The following is a 23,759-nucleotide window of genomic DNA, read 5'->3' on the forward strand; positions in this document are numbered from 1 at the left end:
TATCTCATTACATATATATGTCTCCCTCATTACATATATTATATATGTGTCTATTTCTCACCTCAGCCCACCAAATATTACATGGGACTATATAGCAACATATACAGTTATATATGTAATGAGAGATATACATATATATAATATATGTAATGAGATACAAAAATTATATATAAGATAACATAATTTTGTATTTCATATGCTTATTTACATTTGTATCGTATATATGTTTATATATGCTTATATATGCATTATATATATGCTTATATATATATTAAAAATGAGAGAGATAAAATTAATGGAAACATATGGGAGCGTCTCCTAACCTGAAATTATTAGGATCAGGGTCAATTACAAGCATCAGTTCAAAAAATGAAAAGCTATGAACTTGAAAAATGAAATCCTATATGACTAGGAGTAGAGGTAAGGAGTGCAGGAGATGAAACTGAAGAAAGCCAAGTTGCGAAGGGTCATTTTATCCTGTGTTGAAGAAGTTGTTCCTTATCTTAAGAGCAATAGAAAGCCAATATGGGGTCTCTGAGCAAAAAGTGACACCTTCGGATTGACATTTCCGAACCATTACTCTGCCTGGGAAAATGAGTTGGGATGTATCAGGAAGACCATTAGAAGACAGTAATAAATGAGTCCAAGTAGCCTGTAATCCCAGCACTTTGGGAGACCGAAGTGGGTGGATCACCTGAGGTCAGGAGTTCAAGACCAGCCTGGCCAACATGGCAAAACCTCTCTCTACTAAAAATACAAAAATTAGCCAGGCATGGTGGTAAGCACCTGTAATCCCAGCTACTCAGGAGGCTGAGGCAGAGAGAACTGCTTGAACCCAGGAGGCGGAGGTTGCAGTGAGCCAAGATCACACCACTGCATTCCAGCCTGGGTGACACAGCAAGACTCTGTCTCAAAAAAAAAAAAAGAAGAAGAAAATGTCCAAGTAAGAGATGCTACAGGCCTATTTCTAGGTAGTGGCTCTGGGAAAGGAAAATAAATAGGAAAAAGTTATAATATATTTATGAGGCAAAATGGACAGTATTTAGTTGTTGGCTCTGGAAGAGTGAAGGAGATGAGTGAGTCATGATAATGCCCAGGTTTCCAGTTTGCGCAACCAGGTACCACTCTGGAAACAGGGAACACAGAAGGAAAGTAGACTTATGGAGTAGGATGGTGCATTTGTTTGAAACATGTGTTGTAGATGCCAACCATCTCCGCATTGGATCATGTCGTTTCCATATTTGAAACCTTTGAGGATTCTCATTGACCCTTGCCTCCCGTGAGGCCTTTCAGATATGCAGGTTACCCAGTCCATTTCCTCCATGCAAGCTCCTGTTAAAGATGCTCATTGCTACTTGTTCAGGGCTCTTCTTCCCAAATTGAAGAAGTTCCCACACTGCCTTCAGAAAGAGGAAATTTCCCACATTACGAATTTGGCCATGTAACTTTTACCCAACTTTCCCCTCAGATTAGAGTTCAAATTCCTGAGTGCTGTGGTTTGAATGGATGTGCCCTTCATCATTCATATGTTAGAATCTAATACTCAATGTGATAGGATTAAGAGGTGGGGCCTTTGGAGAAGTGATTGAGTCATGCACAAGCTGCCTTCATGAAAGGAATAGCGCCCTCATAAAAGGGCATGGGGGAACTAGCTAGCCCCCTTTTTTTGCTCTTCTGTCCTGTCTGCCATGTGAGGACAGAACATTCACCTCTCCAGAGGACACAGCAACAGGCACTGTCTTCAGAGCAGAGAGCAAACCCTTACCAGACATCAAATCTTCTGGGGCCTTGATCTTGGACTTCCCAGCCTCCAGAGCTATAAGAAATAAACTTCTATTATTTATAAATTAACCAGTCAATGGTAATTTGTTATAGCAGCACAAATGGACTAGAACACATAGCTTTCAGGATTCTGTGGCAATTTAGGATCTCAGATGCTCTGCGTTTGCTCACAGTGGTCCCTCTGCCTGAAATATTATTCCTCCCCACCTCCCCATGCTCTCTCCAACCTCCTATATCCTACAGTAGTACTTAGCCCAAGTGTCTCCTCTACTTGGAAGAAATTTCCTGACTCTTCCCTTCCCAGGTCATAGCCCCACACCTGATTTAGATGTATCTGAAATAGACAAACTCATAGAAGCAAAGAATAAAACGGTGATTGGTGGTTACAGGACTGGAGGGAGGGGGAAAGGGGATTTGCTGATCAATAGGTATAAAGTTTTAAGTTCTAGAGATCTGTTTTACAACATTATGCCTGTAGATAACAATACTGTATTGAACACCTAAAAATCTGTTAAGGCTGGCTGAGCACAGTGAGTGGCTCATGCCTGTAATCCCAGCACTTTGGGAGGCCAAGGTGAGAGGGTCACTTGAGGCCAGGAGATTGAGACCAACCTAGTCAACATAGCAAAACACTGTCTCTACAAGAAATTTTTTTTTTTTTTTTTTTTTTTTGAGACAGAGTCTCACTCTATCACCCAGGCTGGAGTCTGGAGTCTGGAGTCTGGAGTCTGGAGTGCAGTGGTGTGATCGATCTCAGCTCACTGCAACCTCCACCTCCTGGTTCATGCAATTCTCCCGCTTCAGCCTCCGGAGTAGCTGGGATTACAGGTGCACACCACCACACGAGGCTAATTTTTGTATTTTTAGTAGAGATGGGGTTTTGCCATTTCGGCCAGGCTGGTCTCGAACTCCTGATCTCAGGTGATCTGCCTGTCTTAGCCTCACAAAGTGCTGGGATTACAGGCATGAGCCACCGTGCCTGGCCTCTACAAGAAATTTTAAAATTTACTGGGTGCACTGGCTCATACCTGTAGTCCCATTCTTGGGAGGCCGAGATAGGAGGATTGCTTAATCCCAGGAGTTGGAAGCTGCAGAGATATGATTAGGCCACTGCACTCCAGCTTGGGTGACAAAATGAGACCTGGTCTCAAAACAACTCCCAGCACTTTGGGAAGCCGAGGCGGGCAGATCACTTGAGGTCAGGAGTTCGAGACCAGCCTGGCCAACATGATGAAACCCTGTGTCCACTAAAAATACAAAAATCAGCTGGGTGTGGTGGTGGGCGCCTGTAATACAAGCTACCTGGGAGGCTGAGATGGGATAATCGCTTGAACCCGAGAGGTGGAGGTTGCAGTGAGCCGAGTTTGCAACAGAGTACTCCAGCCTGGGCGACAGAGCAAGACTCTGTCTCCAACAACAACAACAACAACAACAACAAGTTCTATGTCAGCCATAGGAAAGAAAAAACTAAATGTGTTTGGAGGGTAGATCTCATGTTAAGTGTTGTGACCACAATAAAATAAAATTAAGAAGATTGAATGAGGCTCGCTGAAGGCTCACTTCAAAGCAGAGAGAACTTTGGTCCCCTGATGTGGCAGTTATTAATTTATTGCCTCTGAACTTTGAACCCACCTTTCCTTGCCCCAGGGAATGATGCAAAGTCCATTTCCCCTTTGCCAGCTGGCTGGATGTTAAACGTTGCCAGCAGAGGGTGCTTGAAGGGCACTACAAACCTGGAAAAAGAAGGACGTTTTCTTCTCAAAGCAAACGGATCAACGTGCAGGTTTCCCTGTTCAGCACCAGTTTCTTTGCTGCCACATTGGGGCTGGCTGTGGTTGTGAGTTGAATTATGTCCCCAAAAAATATATGTTCAAGTCCTAAATCCTGGTGCCTGTGAATGTGACCTTTTTTGGAAATAGGGTCTTTGTAAATGTCATTAGTGAAGTCACTCTGGATTAGGGTGGACCCTAATCCAATAACCCGTGTATTTTTTTTTTTTTTTTTTTTGACCAAGTCTTGCTGTGTTGCCCAGGCCGGAGTGCAGTAACGCAATCTCTCCTCAGTGCAACCTCCGCCTCCTGGGTTCAAGCGATCCTTCTGCCTCAGCCTCCCGACTAACTGGGATTACAGGCATGTGCCACCACCCTGGCTAATGTTTGTATTTTTAGTGGAGACGGGATTTTACCATGTTGCCCCGGCTGGTCTCGAACTCCTGACCTCAGGTGATTCGCCTGCCTCGGCCTCCCAAAGTGCTGGGTTTACAGGCGTGAGCCACCACCCGGCCTCATGTCATTGTAAGAAGAGAAAACAGAGGCACAAGAGAAGATGGCCACAGAAGACAAAGGTAGAGGCTGGGGTTATGCTACCACAAATGGGGGAATGCCAAGGATTGCTGGCAACCACCAGGAACCTGGGGAGATGCATGGAACCCCTCCTCCCTCAGAGGCCCCAGAAGGATCCAACCCTGCTAATACCTTGATTTCAGACTTCCCATCCCCATAACTGTGAGAAAATAAATTTCTAGCTGTTTTAAGCCTTCGAGTGTGTGGTACTTTGTTTGTTACAACAGCCCTAGGACACTAATGCAGCTTGAGTCAGTTACTTTGTCACCAAGCTGGTGGCAGCTGTTAGCTCTCAACAGAGGCCAGTTTCTTCCCTACAAAAGCAGGCAGCACGCTCCTGGGGCAACCACACTCTTCCCTCAGAGCAAAAGGAGTAGTAAATGCATGATTAACAGGTACCAGATATCCTTTAAAACGTACATTTTAAAACGGTTAAAACAGTATATTCTATGTTATGTGTATTTTATCACAGTTTAAAAAAATCTCAGATCAGGGAAGAGCTTTTTCTGAGTTTCTAAGTTCCATATCTGTTTACTTTTCCCTCCACCTTAGGAGTAATTAGCTGCTCTCTACATTCTTTATTTATTATTTGTTTTTGAGATGATGCTTTGCTCTTGTCACCCAGGCTGGAGTGCAATGGCGCGATCTCGGCTCACTGCAATCTCCGCCTCCCAAGTCAAGCGATTCTCCTGCCTCAGCCTGCCGAGTTACTGGGATTACGGGTGCCTGCTACCACGCCTGGCTAATTTTTGTATTTTTAGTAGAGACGGACTTTCACCGTGTTGGCCAGGCTGGTCTCAAACTCCTGACCTCAGGTGATCCACCCGTCTCAGCCTCCCAAAGTACTGGGATTACAGGCATGAGCCACCATGCCCGGCCTCATTATTTATTTTTTAAAAAATTATTTATTGTGAATTAATATAACATCACATTTACCATTTTAACTATTTTAAAGCATACAATTCAGTAGCATTAAGTACATTCACAATGTTGTATAACTACCACCACTATCTAGTTCCAGAAATTTTCTTTTTTTTTTTTTTTTTTTTGAGACGGAGTCTTACTCTGTTGCCCAGGCTGGAGTGCAGTGGCGCAATCTTGGCTCACTGCAAGCTCCACCTCCCGGGTTCATGCCATTCTCCTGCCTCAGCCTCCCGAGTAGCTGGGACTACAGGCGCCCACCACTGCACCCGGCTAATTTTTTGTATTTTTAGTAGAGATGGGGTTTCACCGTGTTAGCCAGGATGGTCTCGATCTCCTGACCTCGTGATCCGCCCGTCTCGGCCTCCCAAAGTGCTGGGATCACAGGCATGAGCCACCACGCCCGGCCTCAGAAATTTTCATCACTCCAAATGGAAATCCTGTATCTCCTAAGCATGCAATTACTGCATCTTTTGCTCTGTACTAAGAGGTTCTCTTCTCCCTTTTAGTAGCTAACCATGACCAGCACCATAAAGGAGCATGCCCTACCTGAAGGAAGATAAGGCAGACTACAGGGGAACCAGGAAGAACCACAAAAGGCCTTGTCCAGGCGAAGATCAGCTGTCAGACTAATTACGCAAGGATATATCCTTGATGGACTTATCCTACTCAAAAAAAATGAACACTATGCTTGAAAAGTGCTGCCGGGTGAACCAGGTCTCACTTCATCTCTCTCACCATAGGAAACCTTATGAACCAGAATCTGAAATAAAATATTGACATAGTCATCATATGCACAGGAAATTGGAAAATTTGGATGAAATGTAAAAGTTCCTAAAAATATATAAAATATCAAAATTAGTGCTTGTATTAATATTAAAGAAACTTAAAAGCCATTCAGGACTATCTCTCCTGAAAAAAAACAAGACAAAACAAGTTGCTCTAGAAAATAGAAGATTTTCAAAATCTACCCATTCGTTTGATTACTGGTTATTGTCATATTGATTCCAAAATCAGATAAGGGCAATACAAGAAAATAACAGCTAATTGCATCCAACATCAATGTCTTTAAAAAGTCCTACATCTTGATCCAGTAAGAACCTTTGCAGGAATGTAAAGATGTTTTACAATCAGAAAATTTATCAATGAATTAATAATAAATTAAAAGAAAAAAACCACATGTTCCCACAAGTGATACAGAAAAAAATGTTTTATAATGTTTAATGACTATGATATTTAAAATTACAAAGTAGGAATACTGGACATTTTTCTTACCTTGAAAAGTTTACGTATAAAAATTCTACAGCAAAGTTGGACTTACAGCGAACTACACTTTAAGATCAGGAAAAAGACAAGCCATTGGAATATCCTTTCTACTGTTTAATATGATACTGGAGGTTCTTGTCTGCATTACGAGGAAAAGAAAACAGTGTAAGGATTATAAAGGCAGAGATAAAACTGCAGATATTTACAAATAATATGAGCATCTAGAAAAACTAACAAAATCAACAATCAAGCTATTAGAATTAGAGTTTAGCAAGATTAACACACAAATTCAACCCAGAAAAGTTAATAGCATTTCTCTCTATTGGCAATAACCAACTATAAAATGGAATATATTTTGTCCACTACTATGTATTCAGCATCCAGTATATAGTAGTTGCTTAATAAACATTTGTTGAATGTCTAAGTGAATGTGGCTTATGAAGAGCTTGCTGTTTATGGTTCTTCCTGGACTACTTACTACATGAATATCCACCTTTGCAATCTGAGGGAAGTCAGGGTTTAGTCTGGATGTAGCTCTAACTGCAGCTGCAGGGCTGTATCATTTATAATATTCTCCCCACGATATCTTCCCACAGAGCAAAACTATCTTCTTTCTGGCTTTCTTTGCCAAGGCTGAATAGAAGAATCGGGGGCTTATCATTCATTAGTTCATTTCATACTACAACCCAGGCAAACGCTGAGGTTTGAGTGTTCTTTACTATTTCTGGTCCAATTGCTTAGGTGGACATGCTCAATCAGTCAGAACAATCTTCTGGGGAGGTTGTTTTGACCAATATAATTATTTGAGTAATAACATCTTAAGCCAAAAAAAAAAAAAAAAAAAATCCCTATTACCTGAAATCTAGCTTTTGATTCTATTTCTTTAGCCCAAAGGTCAAGATTAGATGATCACAGATGGATTTCGAGATGTAGCCTCTACATTCCATTCCTTAATTATCTATCTGCACCTTGAATTTCTTTTTTAAAATAATTTTTGGGCCAGGCGTGGTGACTCACGCTTGTAATCCCAACACTTTGGGAGGCCAAGCTGGGTGAATTGCTTGAGCCCGAGAGTTTGAGACCAGCCTAGGAAACATGGCGAAACCCTGTCTCTACAAACAATACAAAAATTAGCCGGGTATAATGGAGTGTACCTGTAGTCCTAGCTACTCAGAAGGCTGAGGTGGGAGGATCGCTTGAGCCTGGGAGGTTGAGGCTTCAGTGAGCCATGATTGCACCACTGCACTCCAGCCTGGGTAACAGAGTGAGACCCTGTCTCAAAAAAAAAATTATTTTTGTAGAGACAGGATCTTCCTATGTTGCCCCAACTGGTCTCAAACTCCTAGCTCCAAGCAATCCTCCCACCTCAGCATCCCAAATGCTGGGATTACAGGTGTGAGCCACTACACCCAGCCATTGAATTTTTTCATAAGGTATGTAAAAGGAGAACTAAGAAGCACAGCAAACAGTAATGTCTTCACAGATAACTTTTAGCTAAATTACTTTAATGAATCAGTGGACTTGTGGGTTAACAACAGGTTATGATTAGCAACTTGATCACAACTATATCTAAGATTCTTGTAATTGGGATTGGTCTGTACAGCATTTCTAAGTTTTGATAAACAGCTTTGGAAATTTATATGAAAGACAATTAACATTTTCTTCTATCAACATGGACTTGTGAGTTCCATAAACTTAACTTTCATTGTTTCCTTTGATGACAACTTGTCAAGGACGGATTACCCATACTTATTCCAAAATAGAAGCCTTGATGAATAGACACATTTGCAAATTGTAGGGAATTCACGCACATCACAGGAAGTCTCAAAATTAAAATCCTTCTGATATGGTTTGACTGTGTTCCCAGCCAAATCTCATCTTGAATTGTAGTTCCCATAATCCCCACGTGCCATGGGAGGGACCCAGTGGGAGGGACCTGGTGGGAGGTAATTGAATCATGGGGGCTGTTAGCCCCATGCTGTTCTCATGATAGTGAGTGAATTCTCACAAGATCTGATGGTTTTACAAGGGGCTTTTTCCCCTTTGCTCGGCACTTCTTTCTCCTGTCGCCATGTGAAGAAGGACGTGTTTGCTTCCCCTTCAGCCATGATTGCAAGTTTCCTGAGGCCTCCCCAGCCACGTGGAACTGTGAGTCAATTAAACCTCTTTCCTTTATAAATTACCCAGTCTCGGGTATGTCCTTATAGCAGCGTGAGAACAGACTAATACACTTTCCTTTCAAAGTGGAGAAAGACATGCTTCAATGCACATGTATTTAATGCATATACATTTAAAAAATAATATTACAGTTTAAAAAGCTAATCCAAAACCAGCATTGCCCTTGAACTTCCTTTTGTTGACATTTACGAATCTGTCCTTTTCACTGCAGGTGGACTGCAAGTGTAGCAACCCACTAGTGTGAGTCATGGTTCATGGCATTGGACTGCCACCAATTTCATTGCCAACCCCATCTTTAACTTTGTCAGGCTTGTATGATTATAGTTTCTCTTCTGCCTTCTTGGTGTATGTCTACATTTTTGTTGTTGTTGAGAGTTAATATCTGAGCCAGGTGTGGTGGCACATGATTGTAATCCCAGCACTTTGGGAGGCCAAGGCAGGTGGATTGCTTGAGCCTGCCCAGGAGTTTGAGACCAGCCTGGGCAACATGGCAAAACCCTGCCTCTACAAAGAATTAAAAAATAAAAATAATTAATTAATAAATTAATTATTTTATGTTATATTATATATTATAATAATTAATATATGTTTCTTCCTTACCTCTCCTAAAATCTGTCCACTTGAAAAATGGTGAGGAGTCAGAGAATTCTGCCTGTATTCACTCCCTTTTTTTGTTTTCCACATTCACTGTCCTTTACTGTTCAGCCCACTCAGTCACTTTTGTGGAGAAACTCATTTTACAATTCTCCCATTCCTCTGGCATTCTTATTTGGGGCAAGCAGAAAACTCACACAGCTCACACAAACCACTCATAGCGGGTTTAATACTGGACCTGCTAGGTCATCAGGGATACAAAGCAGCCGTTTACTTGCTGACCATCAGAGAGCCACAGAAAAATGCTGAGCAGAGATTTTGGAGAGGATTCACCCTGGATCTGTATCTCCCCAACTGGTTCCAATGCACCCATCAGAGACCATACCAGTTCCAAAATTGTCCACTAGAGGATGCTACCCACTCCTGCACAGCCTGTTGGAGATATCTAAAAGCTAAATTCCCGTTTATAATGGTTTAAATTTTCCCTAGCTTTCCTCAGAATTCATAAATGAAGCACTTTTTAAAAACCAAGAACCCAAGAAGGGAAAATAAATCTGTATGATTGGCTGCATAGACAAACGGGGAAAACTGAAAAAAAAGCTCCAATACCCATTCCCCTGGCATACTTCCTATCAGGATGGAGATGAAGGGGATTTTTTTTTTTTTTTTTTTTTTTTTTGGAGACAAGTTCTCCCTCTGTTGCCCAGACTAAAGTGCAGAGGCAGGATCATGGCTCACTGCAGCCTCAACCTCCCAGGCTCAAGCAGCCCTCCCACCTCAGCCTCCTGAGTAGCTGGAGGCTCATGTCATCATCTCTGGCTAATTTTTGTATGTTTTTGTAGAGCTAGGGTCTCATTATCTTGCCCAGGCTGGTCTCAAACCCCTGGGCTCATGTGATCCTCAAAGGGGACTTTTGAGCAAGCTAAACATACTTTTTAAAACCTGGCAGTTGGTTCTGTCAGGGAGGAAAAACATTTGCAGATGAAGAGCTCCAGTGTACACCTATTCACTTTTTGTCTAAATAATCTGTGAAGTTGCATAAACAGGCATTTCAGAAATATTCTCTATGATAAGGTTTTATATAGGAAGCTCAAGGAGATATCCATCTGCTAATTAGCATAACCCCCAGGCAGGTCTGCCTGGCTCAGAGCTCCAGCTTCGCACCACTGTGTTCCACGGAAACACAACGAAGCACAGACTGGAAGAACAAAGATGTGAGATGTGAATACTCAACAAAATTGTTGATGCAGAGAAGGCTTTTTAAATTAAGAAATGAGCCGGGTGCGGTGCCTCACACCTGTAATCTCAGTACTTTGGGAGGCCAAGGCAGGCGCATTGCCTGAGCTCAGGAGTTTGACACCAGCCTGGGCAATATGGTGAAACCCCATCTCTATTAAAAATACAAAAAATTAGCCAGGTGTGGCAGCGAGCACCTGTAGTCCCAGCTACTCCGGAGGCTGAGGCAAGAGAATCGCTTGAACCCGGGAGGCGGAGGTTGCAGTGAGCCGAGATCTGCACTCCAGCCTGGGTGACAGAGCAAGACAATGGCTCAAAAAAAAAAAAAAGAAATGATGGAAATTTTTCATGAAGTTGATTACATGAAATGTAAGGGTATGCATTAAAACTCAGTATTTAAGAACAAATGACAAATTTGGGAGTAGATATAGTAAATCTGATGAAGAATTAGTATATCTTACATAAGTATTTACATTATTTTAAAAGTTAAAAGGCATAATTAAAATGATTTTAGGGTGGGGCGCGGTTACTCACGCCTATAATCCCAGCACTTTGGGAGGCCAAGGAGGGCAGATCACTTGAGGTCAGGAGTTCCAGACCCGCCTGGCCAACATGGTGAAACCCTATCTCTGCTAAAAATACAAAATTTAGCTGGGTGTGGTGGTGGGCACTTGTAATCCCAGGTAGCCGGGAGGCTGAGGCAGGAGAATCACTTGAACCCGGGAGGCAGAGGTTGCAGTAAGCCGAGATCAAGCCACTGCACTCCAACCTGGGTGACAGAGTAAGACTCTTTAAAAAAAAAAAAAAAAAAAAAAAAGACATTTTAAATAGTAATGGTCTTGAATCGACAGTCTCAGAAAAGGAAATCAAACCAGTCAGGATAAATGGAAAGACTTAATTTGATGAGTAATCACAGGAATGCAAACATTAACCACAAATTATCATTTGCCTGACAAAATTAGCAATGATTCTAAAACTTGCAATAGCGAATTTTAGCAAGACCAGTCAAAGAAGACAGCTCACACTTTTCTCAGGGCTGCATAAATTCCTAATTGAGGCAGCTTTTTGTAAAGCAATTTGGTGATTGTAATACCTATACTACAAGAGCCCAGGTATTGTTTCAACTCCCAGAAAGTATTTATACCCTTTGACACACAATACTTTTCTGTCTTAAGGAAAGAGTTCAAAATATGGAAAAGGATGTATGCACAAAGATGTTCATTCTGGCACTATATATGTGTTACCAGGCATTACCAATCTAGAGTTGCAAATGAGGTCAACATAAAAACAATAAAAGTATTCTTCTACGGCTGGGAGCGGTGGTTCACACCTGTAATCCCAGCACTTTGGGAGGCCGAGGCGGGTGGATCACCTGAGGTCAGAAGTTCGAGACCAGCCTGGCCAACATGGTGAAACCCTGTCTGTACTAAAAATACAAAATTAGCCAGGCATGGTGGCTCACGCCTGTAATCCCAGCTACTTGGGAGGCTGAGGCTGGAGAATTGTTTGAACCTGGGAGGTGGAGGTTGCAGTGAGCCAATATGGTGCCACTGCACTCCAGCCTAGATGACTGAGCGAGACTCCATTTCAAAATAAAGAAAAAAAAAAAGCATTCTTCTAACTGTCCCCATCTGCTCCACGAGGCCCCCAGTTGCCAGTAAAGCTTTGTGTTCTATCACTAGGTTGTCTTGGGTACCCAGCGTCTGCTCCTCTATACTCTGGTTTGTTTTCTGTGGCTGCATTTACCAAGAAACGTAGCAATGCCACCCATACCCCATTAGGATCACTGTTGCTACTACTGCTACAAGTACTGATGCTACTGCAAACATGGCCAGCACTCAATGGTGAGAGTACTGATGTGAGCATCATCTGTCTTGGTTGCACTGGAGTGACAGCATAGATTACACAGTGACTTATAAATGTGGTGGTTTATTAAGGTGAATGTTGCTCAGAAACATCAGTGACAGAGATAGAATTTTCAGCCAAGGGAGATAAAACTTGTCTAGTTTAAATTTATACATGCTCTGCCTCCTATAAACAACTAAAGTGCTTTGTGAATGTTCGCTAAGTAAAATTAGTGATGTTCTATATTGTAACAACAGAAGTTGTAACCTCAAGACTATATACTGTACCATTAATATGGGAAACTATACTTGTTAAACTGTGATTTTTCTCACCAAAAATTATCAATTGTTTCATAGGAAATTGAATTTGGTCACTAATAATGTGATCATCTTGGCGGGGTGTAGTGATTCATACTTGTAATCTCAGCATTTTGGGAGGCCGATATGAGTGGATCACTTGAGCCCAGAAATTCAAGACCAGCCTGAGCAACCTGACGAAAATCCATCTCTACAAAAAATACAAAAAAATTAGCTGGGTCTGGTGGCACATACCTGTAACCTCAGCTACTCAGAGGCTGAGGTGGGAGGATCACTTGAGCCCAGGAGGCTGAGGTTGCAGTGAGCCAAAATCACGCCACTGCACGCCAGCCAGGGCAACAGAGCAAGACTCTATCTCAAAAGAACAAAAAACAAAAAAACAACTCTGTGTGTGTGTGTGTGTGTGTGTGTGTGCGCGCGCGCAATAATCTCTGACCATGGCTTCTCAGGTTTTGTATAATTTAGTTCACCAGTATATAAACTGTAAAGTCTCTTGCCAGACAGGAAAAGGTCTCTAAATATGAACCTAGACTTTCCTATTTGAAGGCTATGCAAATAAAATAAAATTGTGTTGATGGCTTAATCTTTTTTTCTTTTTTCTTTTTTTATTTTTGAGACAGAGTCTCACTCTGTTGCCAGACTGGAGTGTAGTGGCACGATCTTAGCCCACTGCAACCTCCACCTCCGGGGTTCAAGTGATTCTGCTGCCTCAGCCTCCCAAGGAGCTGTGATTACAGGTGCGTGCCACCATGCCCAGCTAATTTTTGTGTTTTTAGTAGAGACCAGGTTTCACCGTGTTGGACACGATGGTCTCAATCTCTTGACCTCGTGATCCGCCTACCTCAGCCTCTCAAAGTGCTGGGATTACAGGTATGAGCCACTGTGTCCAGCTGACTTAATCATTTTGAACACAATGCTGAAGTCTTGATATTCTACAGAATACAAAGAGAAAGATTAAGTTAGTCTTCCTGAAACATGTGAATAGAACATTCCAGAATATACTCTGTTGAATGTACAAGATTAACTAAGTTTTCAAGGTATTTTGTACTGAATAAGAAGACATATTGATAACAATTCTATATCTAACTTTCCCATTTGCTTTTCTCTTGGCACAAAGGTATTGTTTCTATTTTTTTCTCTCCTTTTGTTTTCTAAATGGAAAAACCATCTGATTCAATCCAAACCTACAAACGCCTCTTTCTGTCTGAAACTCTCCAAAAAAAAAAAAAAAAAAAAAAAAAAAAAAAAAAAAAAAGTTGAAAAACATCATTCAAGGAGCACAAGAGAATTGTAACTCACATTGTGCAATTTTACCATTGTCCACATATTCAGGATCAAGGATACAGATTGATGGAGAAAAGGTAGTGTCTCCCTGGATTAATTCATTGTTGGATGGGGAAGGTGGGAAGCTCAGCTCATGCTTCCACAGCAGATTCTACCCTGACAAAATCTTACTCCAAAATTGGCATTATTTAAGCGCACAAATGTTATAGCTTCTGGCGCTCATTTCATACAGCCCCACCCCAAACACTGCATGATCTGATTCTCATTCTTGACTTTCTATTCGGGAACATCACCTGGCACATTTAACCTGTAGTTCAGGTTCTTCCACCCCCAAGATAGCTCTGCAAAAATCCTAGTTTTAGTATCCGGCTATTTGCAGCCCAGGCTGCATTGCTCTGTTCAATTTGTCCTAGGTCCTCAGCTTCTTTCTTTTTCTGGGACTCGTTTTTTTGTTTTTTTTTTTTTTTTTTCTTTTAGAATTCTAGGTTGGAGGATGCAGGAGTATAAACTATCTTCCACTATTCTCTTGCTCCAGTGTTTTCTGAAAGCAATTTCCCTTGGGGAACTGCCTGGTAAATTCAAAATAATTACTGTTAGCTTTCTACCAGAAATACTCATCTTCGAACCTTCTCTTGGCCCACAGCTCTGGTTCTGTGACTATGTCTGTCTCTACCACGTTCCTCTACTGTAAGAGGAAATTCCTGGGCCCAAACCTCTGTCAGCTTGCATTACTTTCATTCCTTGGCACCATTCTACTAGCAGGTTAGATGTCACAGTGGATGTCATAGCTAGGTTGCGCCAGGTTTACAGCCCACCCTCAGTGCCCACCTCCCTGTGTGTCTATGTGCATCAGCTGTCCCCCTGAGACGACAGCGACCCACCAGAAAGTGTTAATCTGCAGCCATGCTTCAGGGACAAATAGTCAAAGAACCAATGACTTCCTCATTTGCAATTGGCTATATTATTTTTCTTTTGCCCTTCCTTGAATATATTTCTTAAATACAGACCAGTTAGATGAGCTGCCAAGCTTTAACATATTTTTTCCTAACTTCTGAACATACACCATACAACGTTAGCAATTCTAGTGGAAAATTTCCAGGATGAAATGCCTCTTAATGACTTCACTATTGCTAGGGGTTGTACTGGTGTACAGAAGAGTTAACATAGCAAGCCTGATCGTGACGTTGGCCTTGGGCTGGTGTCCGGGAACTTGGATTTGAAGAGTGTCCCCACCAGTCCCTAACTGACAAGGGTGACTCATTCTGCCTAGAAACTGTATAAACAGTGTGGTTTATGCTGAACACCTACGTTCCTTCAGGGGGTCTGGAATTTTGGTACATGCTAGGCAGAGGGTGCCTTATGTGACTAGACCCTAGTAAAACTTTGGGTGTTGAGACTCTAATGGGTTTCCCTCTAATGAGCAGGAACATTGAATGCTTATTGCTGGGGAAATATATTTTCCTTGCCGAAGGAAGAGTGCACTGTGTGATTCCTCATGGAGGGAGTGGGCAGTAGGATGCCTGCCCATGGATTTCCCCAGGCTCTACCTGAGTCTTTCTCCTTCCTCATTACATTGCCGTAATAAACTTTAGCCATGGATACAACTATATTTTGGATCCTGTGAACCCTTCCAGTGGCTCTCCAAACATAAGGGTATCCTTGGGTACCTCCACATGAGTAATTAGATTGATGAATCCCAATGTTTCCGATAGGGTCGAAGTCACTGGTGCCATCTCCCATTCATGTAACAAAGCTACTCAGTATGTCACACAGAGTTTAATGAAGCCACTTGTTTAAGTTCTTACTTTTTTCTTTGTTGGTGTCTCCCTGAGCTGGAACTTGGGCCTGAGCCCAAGAGTCTGGGCTGAAGTTAAGATACAAGTAACCAACACTGAGCTGAGCACTTGCTTTTCCCCTTGACCTTGAACCACTTACTGTCTGTGCATCTTAACTCTCTTCCATACAAAGCATTCCTTTCCTACAAAATTTCTCTGCCTCTCATATAAATATTTAAAAATTACTGGTGGGCGTGGTGGCTCACTCCTGTAATCCCAGCACTTTGGGAGACTGAGGCTGGTCGATCACAAGGTCAGGAGATCGAGACCATCCTGGCTAACACGGTGAAACCCCGTCTCTACTAAAAATACAAAACATTAGCCAGGCATGGTGGTGGGCGCCTGTAGTCCCAGCTACTCGAGAGGCTGAGGCAGGAGAATAGTGTGAACCCAGGAGGCGGAGCTTGCAGTAAGCCAAGATTGCACCACTGCACTCCAACCTGGGTGACAGAGCGACACTCCATTTCAAAAAAAAAAAAAAAAATTATTACTGTTAGGCTGGGTGCACTGGCTCACACCTGTAATCCCAGCCCTTTGGGAGGCAGAGGCAGGTGGATCACTTTGAGCTCAGGAGTTCAAGGCCAGCCTGTGCAACATGGCAAGATGACGTCTCTACTAAAAATACAAAAATTAGCTGGGCGTGGTGATGCACATCTGCAGTCCCAGCTACTCAGGAGGCTGAGGCTGCAGAATTATTTGAACCTGGGAGGCAGAGGTTGCAGTGAGCTGAGATCATGCCACTGTACACCAGCCTGGGCGACAGAGTGAGACCCTGTCTCAAAAAAAAAAAAAAAAAAAATATATATATATATATATATATAATTATTATTTTAGAGACAGCGTCTCACTCTGTCACCTGGGCTGAGGTGCAGTGGTATGATCATAGCTTTCTGCAGCTTCTAACTCCCGGGTTCAAGCAATCCTGCTTCAGCCTCCCGAGTACCTGTGACTACAGGCATGCACCACCATGCCCTACTCTTTTTTTTTCTTTTTTAAGTTTAGTAGAGATGGGTTCTCGTTATATTGCCCAGGCTTGTTTTTAGGTTATTTTGAATGAAAAAATTAAGACACCACTGAGAGTTGATAAAAAGTTCCTCCTAAGTGCCACTCATCCATCTGATTATAAATCCAGGTAAGTCATCCAAATCAGCAGGCCCTACTCACCCTTACCCTTCCCACAAAATTCACAAACCAAGGTATAAGACCTCAGTTAAGGAATGACGCCCGTTTCACAGTTCAGCATGACTAACAGCTGATATCTAAACAATGCCCCCAACCTGGCAAGTAAAATGCAAACATAACCCAAAGCCATCTGTGGGTGGCTCCTCTCCCCTTCAGAGGTCTGATTAAATCGGAACAAATCCACATTCTATGTTCCATGATAGTTCAAAGTCCTCCTACAATGTCTGTGGGCTCACTGGGCTTGCCTCCTCCTGCGTCCTGCTAGCTTTTTTAAAATGTGAGCTCTATTTTGTTCCAAGATCATTAGGATATTTATCTCCTTCACCAATTTCCACAAGAAAATTAATTCATTCCAATATTCAGAGGTTTTTTTTTTTTATTTCTTAGCCATCGATTAAGGAATCCATGATGTAACCCAGAGCCATTCTCTCTACTCTTAATTTTTCCTTCTAAAATGGGGATTTCCAAATTCTTTTTTTTCTTTCGCTCTCTCTCTTAAGCAAAGCAGTTCATTTCCTTCCAGGAAGTTTTAGTATCTGCTGGTAATGATGCCCAGTTTGCATTTTAAAAGCTCCTTCTAGCTGCTAGATGGTGAAAAGACTGAAAAGAGGCAAGGGGTAGGCAAAGGGACCAGATTCAGGTTATTTTAGGAGATGATGGTGGCTTGAACCAGATAGTGGCAAAGCTGATAAAGACAAGTGCATGAACAGGAATATTTTGAAGGAGATGCTGCAGTACTTGCCTATAGATTGGATTGTAGGTGGATGTTAAGAGAGAAGAATCCCAGATAACTTGCAGGTCTCTGGATTTGGTGCTGGAGGTCCCAATTACTAATGGGGAAGGCTAGGGAGAAGTAGGTTTGAGTGGTGTATAGCTAAGGGTCAGTTGCTTGTAACAAAATGTCTGCTATACATAGTAGCTTAAACAAGGGCTGCCGGGCGAGGTGGCTCACGCCTGTAATCCCAGTACTTTGGGAGGCCAAGGCGGGCGGATCATGAGGTCAGGAGACCAAGACCATCCTGGCTAACACGGTGAAACCCTGTCTCTACTAAAAATACAAAAAATTAGCCGGGTGTGGTGGCACATGTCTGTAGACTCAGCTACTCAGGAGGCTGAGGTAGGAGAATCACTTGAACCTGGGAGGCGGAGGTTGCAGTGAGCCGAAATTGCACCACTGCACTCCAGCCTGGGTGACAGAGCAAGACTCCATCTCAAAAACAAAACAAAACAAAAAAAAAACCGAGTACTGGTGTCATTTTTTTGCTGTAACATTCCAGAACTAACGTTGGGATCCCATGATGTTGCTTCTCAGGGTCCTTCTAACCTTCTGATTTTTCACCCTCAGCTTGTGGACCTCATGATCATGAGGTGGCTGCTCTACCTCCATGCATGTTCCATGCAGATAAAAAAGAGAAGGTTGATTCTGCCTGCTTTTAAAAAGCTTTCCTGGAGGCCCTATCCAGTAACTTCTGCTCATACCTCTGGGCAGAATTGCCATGCGATCACTTTTAACAATAAAGGAGCTTGGCTAACAATTTTTTAGCTAGACATGTTCCTATTCTAAACAATGTTGGGATACTTGCTAGCAAAGAACCAAGAGAGAATGCAGCTAGAAGCATCTGTTCCAGGTAGAAATCAGTTCGGTTTAGAACATGTACAGTTTAAGATGCCATGGGGAAAATGTCCAGGTGACTTTTTTTTCTTTTTTTTTTTAATTCTTGAGACAGAGTCTCCCTCTGCTCTGTCACCCAGACTGGAGTGCAGTGGCATGATCTCAGCTCACTGCAGCCTCGACCACCCGGGCTCAAGCGATCCTCTCACCTCAGCTTCCCGAGTAGCTGGGACTACAGGCACACCCCACCACACCCGGCTAATTTTTGTATTTTTTGTAGAGAAGAGGTTTTGCCATGTTGCCCAGGCTGAACAGGAGACTCTTTAGCCTGTTAATAGATGGAGGTTGGAAGACATCCTGGACAGGAGATATAAATTTGGGAGTGTTTGGTTTGCTGATGGCCTTTGCCTTTTTGCTTGCAGTGTAAAGTATTCTAGTTAATTCAGAAGAGGTTAGTTATGCAGGAGAAAAGAAGTAATTCAAGTAACCTAGGAAGGTTAGGAGAAATGCAACCAAAGTACATTAACCTTTGGTAGGAGGAGAGAACCTTCCTCCATTGTCACAGAAAGAAAAGTGAAGATGGGCCCGGTGTGGTGGCACATGTCTGTAGTCCCAGCTAATCGGGAGGGTGAGGCAGGAGAATGGCTTGAACCTGGGAGGCGGAGGTTGCATGGAGCCAAGATTGTGCCAGTGTACTCCAGCCTGGGCAACCCAGTGAGACCCTGTCTCAAGAAAAAGAAAGAGAGAAAGAAAGCAAAAGAAGTGAAGATGGATGCATATGCAGAAAAATTTGTAGTCTTGCCATAAAAAGACAAAGTCTCTGGTCTAATCTATTTTAATCTATCTGTGAAGCATCAGGTAAGAATAGTTGACGGGTGAGGCTTGTGAACTGTGTGAAAGGATAAAATTGTCATCAAATTTTGCGAGTAAGCAAATTTCCTGGAGAGTCTCTGGGGTTGCTGGGCAGTGTCATGTATGCCTTTGTGTTGTTTGTGTTCATTAGAGAAGAACCAGTCAGTCTAGTTAAGTGATTTTCGCCAACAATGTTCAGGGGCTCATGGGAAGGCATGGAAAAATCAGTGATTGCTTTCATTCGGGGTTAGGGTTATGCCAGGCGTGACTGATGGAAGAAGAAAAAAGCAAGGAAACTGAAAGCATTTGCCAGGGAGTGATTGTAACAAAGCAAAGCATCTTGGAATTGGAATCTTTTCTTTTCTTTTTTTTTTTTTTTTTTGAAATAGGGTCTCTCTGTCACCCATGCTGGAGTGCAGCGGCGTGATTATAGCTCACTGCAGTGTCGACTTCCTCAGGCCCAGGTGATTCTCCCACCCCAGCCTCCCAATTAGCTGGGACCACAGGCATGTACCACCACATCTGGCTAATTAAAAAAAAAAAAAAATTTCAGAGCTGGGCGCAGTGGCTCATGCCTGTAATCCCAGCATTTTGGGAGGCTGAGGCAGGCAGATCACTAGGTCAGGAGATCGAGACCATCCTGGCTAAAACGGTGAAACCCCGTCTCTACTAAAAATACAAAAAATTAGCCAGGCGTGGTGGTGGGCGCTTGTAGTCCCAGCTACTCAGGAGGCTGAGGTAGGAGAATGGCATGAACCCGGGAGGCGGTTTGCAGTGAGCAGAGATTGCGCCACTGCACTCCAGCCTGGGCGACAGAGCAGGACTCCGTCCCAAAAGAAAAAAAAAATTCGTAAAGCTGGGATTTCACCACATTGCCTATTCTGGTCTCAAACTCCTGGCCTTAGGCCATCCACCACCTCAACCTCCCAAAGTACTTGGATTATAGGTATGAGCCACTGTGCCCAGCTGGAATCGTATCTGAACTAAATTGAACTGAAATTTATGACCACTCTGATAATAGTAATAAAAAGCCAGAAAACCAGAACCAAGGAAAGAAGAGAACAGAAATAAAAGACCAATAAACTGTTTAAGTTGAGCTTTATGCTGTGTCACCTCAGCCAACTCATGATTCCTGGTTCCTTTCTTGGCAGGAATCTTTTCACAAGGCCCGGCAAGTGTGGTGAACGAATTAGCAAACACCAGCATTGCATTTTAGCACCAGCCAGAACAAGCATGCCCACAAGCGTCCAGGCAGAACTCTCAGCCTCAGCTTTGGGGACACAACTAGGGTTCATTTCTTCTTCCCAGCCTTCCAGAAAGATCAAAGACTACAGACCACTCACTTTCTGACTCACCTTTTCCTGTCAAAAGCTTCTAGCTGGGCAGGTAGTACTCTGGCAGGGAAATGGTGGTTTGTTGTTAAACCCCAGCCCCATACAAAGAGGATCTGGGGGGCAAACATGGGGCTGGTGGGGTACATGTGGAATGAGATTGTCTGATGTCTGTGTGGAGGTAAGGAGATGGCAAGCTGGGAGTGTGTGGTGCAGACAAGTCAGTATCGGGGAAATGATAACCTGGAATGAGATCATGAGATAGCAAGCACAGCCCTCCACACACATTGTGTGGTCTCAGAATGCCAGGCAGGAGCTGGGGCTGGGAGACACTTCTGAGATGAAGGAGTGTCTGTGTGTGTACTTATGTGTAATCGAAATGGCCTTGTATTCCCTAATGCCTCACTCTGCACACTTCTGAGATGAAGGAGTGTCTGGGACAGGGCAGGAGAATGGTGTGAACCCAGGAGGCGGAGCTTGCAGTGAGCCGAGATCACGCCACTGCACTCCAGCCTGGGTGACGGAGCGACACTCCATCTCAAAAAAAAAAAAAAAAAAAAATTAGTCGGGCATGGTAGTGGGCACCCACAATCCCAACTACTCAGGAGGCTGAGGCAGAAGAATCACTTGAACCTGGTAGGCAAAGGTTGCACGGAGCTGAGATGGTGAGATGGCATCACGGCACTCCAGCCTGGGTGACACAGTGAGACTGTGTTTCAAAAAAAAGGGGGGGCCCTAAAAAAACCTCTCACTACTTCCACCATGCAAGGTCACAGAAGACTCCTATGAGGAAGTGGGCCCTCCCCAGACACCAAATTTCCCAGCACCTTGATCTTGGACTTCCCAGTCTCCACAACTATAAGAAGCAAATGTTTGTTGTTTATAAGCCACCCAGTTGATAGTATTTTGTTATCAGTTTACTTAGCTTACACTAACTAAGACACCTACACAGAAAGCATTAATACAGTGCTTCCCAAACAGTAATGTGCTAAATCACCCCTGGGTCTTGTTTAAAATACAGATTCTAAATCAATAGGTCAGAAGTGTGACCTGAGGTTCTGCACTTCTAACAAGCTCTCAGCTGATCCTGATGCTACTGGTCCAGAGAACACCTTTGAGGAGCAAGGCTGTAATCATGTAAGAGTCATTCATTCCGGCCAGGCACCGTGGCTCACTCCTGTAATCCCAACACTTTGGGAGGCTGAGGTGGACGGATTACGAGGTCAAGAGATCAAGACCATCCTGGCCAATGTGGTGAAACCCCATCTCTACTAAAAGTACAAAAAAAATAGCTGGACATGGTGGTGTGCACCTGTAATCCCAGCTACGTGGGAGGCTAAGACAGGAGATCACTTGAACCCAGGAGGCAGAGGTTGCAGTGAGCCGAGATCGTGCCACTGCACTCCAGCCTGGCAACACAGTGAGACTCTGTCTCAAAAAAGAAAAAAAAAAAAAAAAGCGATTCATTCCCACAACCATCCCTCTATATCCTGGAGCTGCACTGAATTGCCATGAGTTCAGCTTCTCCTGAATAACATTCTCTAGTTTTCTATTCTGAGGCTCTGTGTATGGGCCTCGTTGAACATAGAGTAGATACACTGGGTTCCAAAGATTCTTGGACTAATAACTTCCATCACTTTGAAATAACTGAAGAAACTGTCCTCCAACTTCAGTCTTGAACATATGTAGATCACGGTGGTAGAACCAGGCAGTGTCCACCACTTGGATTTTTTTCTCTAAAGCAAGTGCCAGTTCATATACTCTTTTTTTTTTTGAAACAGTCTCATTCTTTTGCCCAGGCTGGAGTGCAGTGGTGCGATCTCGGCTCACCACAACCTCCACCTCCAGGGTTCAAGTGATTCTCTTGCCTCAGCTTCCTGAGTAGCTGGATCTACAGGCATGTGCCACCACACCTGGCTAATTTTTGAATTTTTAGTAGAAATGGGGTTTCACTATGTTGGCCAGGCTGGTCTCGAACTCCTGATCTCGTGATCCGCCCTCCTCCCAAAGTGCTGGGATTTCAGGCGTGAACCACCGCGCCTGGCCTCACATACTTCTTCTAATAGGTTTGTTCCTCCAGGGGTTTTCCTGGATGTCCTTGGTAGCTTATATATCTCTTAGGAGCAACTCACCCATCAGGATGTCAGTGGTACTGCATGAACTGAGGAAGTAAGAGAGATAAAACTATAGTTGCTATGAAATGGGGTGTTCTAGAAGAAGATGCTGGAGTTGTGCACAGCATGCTGGGTGGTGAGGACAGGAACCAATAGAGATACTGGAGGAGGTATAGAAATGCAAGTTCTCTTCAGACCCTTGTGGCTACTGATTAGGTGGGGTGATAGCCAGGTAGATGTAGATTCCAAGAGTCATTAAAGTATCCTCCAAACCAAGAGATAAGCTGGGGACCATTGTGGCACTGGGGAGAGACTGGATGGTGCATGACTGATGGTTGCAAAGAGGCCTCCATTCTCTTCAGTGAGGGCTTTTTCATCTTTTGGGGACCTGAGTCCTCAGGAAAATCCTTTTCCAGAAGTATTTGCCTTTTCAGAACCTTTTATAGAAAACATTAATATGGAAAACACCACTGCAAGAAATGCCTTTGAAGAAAATATTTTCATGGAAAACACGACTATGCCAGAAGGCACCATCTCTGAAAACACAACCTACCATCATTCTCCTGAGGCAGATTCCGCTGGGAGTGCATTCAACTGTGACTATAATAGTGTGTGGGGGCCGGGCATGGTAGCTCACGCCTGTAATCCCAGCACTTTGGGAGGCTGAGGCAGGAGGATCACAAGGTCAGGAATTTGAGACCAGCCTGGCCAACATGGTGAAACCCTGTCTCTACTGAAAATACAAAAATTAGCCAGGCGTGATGGCACGTGCCTGTAATCCCAGCTACTTAGGAGGCTGACGCAGGAGAATCGCTTGAACTGGGGAGGCGGAGGTTGCAGTGAGTGGAGAGCGCGCCATTGCATTCTAGACTGGGTGACAGATCGAGACTCCAAGTGAAAAAAAAATGTATATATATATAGTGTGTGTAGGGTGCACAGCAACATATTCTCGCCTATGTACAAGGCATTTAAGGTTGGGGCATGGGAAAATGAGGCCCTGTGTGTATGTTATTTGTGCATGTGAATGAAACTCCTTGACCCTGAAAACAGGACAGGGAGTGGAGTGTG

The 23,759-nt window shown here is 43.4% G+C and overlaps 1 long non-coding RNA gene across 1 annotated transcript in view; it reads right to left on the minus strand.

The window, feature by feature from the left end:
* Positions 1-1,409: 1,409 nt before the first annotated feature.
* LOC123569171 (uncharacterized) overlaps positions 1,410-23,759 on the minus strand; it is a 29,037-nt gene continuing 6,687 nt past the window's right edge. The window contains exons 4-6 of the long non-coding RNA XR_010581471.1: positions 6,321-6,450; positions 5,595-5,808; positions 1,410-1,816 (exon numbers count right to left, since the gene is read on the minus strand). This is a non-coding gene — a long non-coding RNA (uncharacterized lncRNA). The remainder of the gene's footprint in view (positions 1,817-5,594; positions 5,809-6,320; positions 6,451-23,759) is intronic.

The sequence above is a fragment of the Macaca fascicularis genome, chromosome 15, assembly GCF_037993035.2.
Source record: "Macaca fascicularis isolate 582-1 chromosome 15, T2T-MFA8v1.1".
In the NCBI taxonomy this organism is placed as follows: Eukaryota; Metazoa; Chordata; class Mammalia; order Primates; family Cercopithecidae; genus Macaca; species Macaca fascicularis.